This window comes from Ipomoea triloba, chromosome 7 (assembly GCF_003576645.1).
Source record: "Ipomoea triloba cultivar NCNSP0323 chromosome 7, ASM357664v1".
Classification (NCBI taxonomy): Eukaryota; Viridiplantae; Streptophyta; class Magnoliopsida; order Solanales; family Convolvulaceae; genus Ipomoea; species Ipomoea triloba.
The window spans coordinates 18,470,699-18,472,375 of NC_044922.1; positions in this window are offsets into that span (position 1 = coordinate 18,470,699).

Sequence of the window (1,677 nt, forward strand, 5' to 3'; positions counted from 1 at the left end):
AAGCGGGATAAAATCATCGCTGAAAAGCGGCATCGCTAAGAAGCGGGATAAAATCATCGCTGAAAAGCGGCATCGCTAAGAAGCGGGATAAAGTCATCGCTGAAAAGCGGCATCGCTAAGAAGCGGGATAAAATTTAGTGCCATGACGAGGCGTGGGCACACTCAGCCGGACAAATTTATGCAGGTCAACCCCAAACGAAAAATTCGTGCAGGTTGAACAAAACCCCAAACGAAAGTGTTTTTTTTTTTTAATCCGTGCAGGTCGATCAAACCCCAAACGGAACCGGGCATATCCGTGCAGGTCGATCAAACCCCAAACGGAAGAGCCGGTGCTTCTTCTTTTTTTCTTTTTCTTTTTTTTTTCGAAGGGGTTGTCCCCCTCTTTATGAACTACACACAGGGTAGCAGGCTAGTAGCAGTGCTACCCAATAAAAAATATATTTATATATTTTTTGGTACAATGATCTTATACTACAATTTACATCTTTTGTTACAGAATTCAATTCCTAGCCAACTCTAGGGGTATTGTAGTTCTGATCGTAGCATGTTGAAGTTGGCCTCCTTAGTATTTGTTGCAGCATTCCTTGGCTTGAAGTCTTTGTCTTCATGAATCCTTGTAATTTGTGGGGACGGTAATCTTCAACAAAGTGAAAGATCCACATGCTCCGTACTTTACAATAATATATATATATATATATATATATATATATATATAAAACAATATATAATATATATACTTTAATAATGGTGGGGGACATGTTCCCCACTTTATATAATATATACATATATATATTATGTGGTGGCAGCGCAGGCTGCCACCTTTTGATTTTTTTTTTATTTTTTTTAATAATTATAATATTATAATAATATTATAACAATAAGAATTGTAATGACAAGAAGAAAACAAACACTGTCAGTCCATTTTCTTCGCTGTTTGTCCGTTCTAGTCCGTGAGTTCGCGAGGGAGGGAGAGAATCGGAGTTTGTGAGACGGCGCCGGCGATGGGAGGCGTCTGTAGCGGTGAGTAGAGGCGGCGTTTGAAGATGATGGCCACGGTTCGTTCACCGTTCGTTGCAACTCGCCAACGTTCTTTTTTCTTCGCAAAGAAGCCGATACCGCTACTACTGTTGTCCTCGTCGGATTTGCTGCGTCGCCGGAGGTGGTGGCGGTCATGTACTGTGGCGATGGGCGAACGGCGGTTGGGTCGATCAGGGTGACAACCCCCTTCCACTTTCTTTTTACTTCTTTCTTTTCCTTCATTTTCGCCACCTTTTCTTCCATTTTTGTCTTTTTGTTTTGTCTCTTTCCCTCTCTTGTTTTATCTTGTTTTGTTCCATTTGAAGACAAAACCATATGCTCTCCCCCATTTCAAGCCTCCATGCGTGACTTTCCCTTGTAGCATAAATATAATAATAATAATAATAATAATAATAATAATAATAATAATAATAATCATAATTATATGCATGGGAATGAGGAATCTGCCAGGAAACAAGGCAAATAGGTCTTCACATGCATGCTCCCTACGCTCTGCTTTCCCATTGTCTTTCATATTTAAATATAATAATACTAATAATATATTATTATAATAATAAGGAAATGGGAAAACCCGCAAACCACATTCCAGTTCACCATCATCGTCTCCTTGATGCCATGCCGGAGAAGAGGAAAAGATTG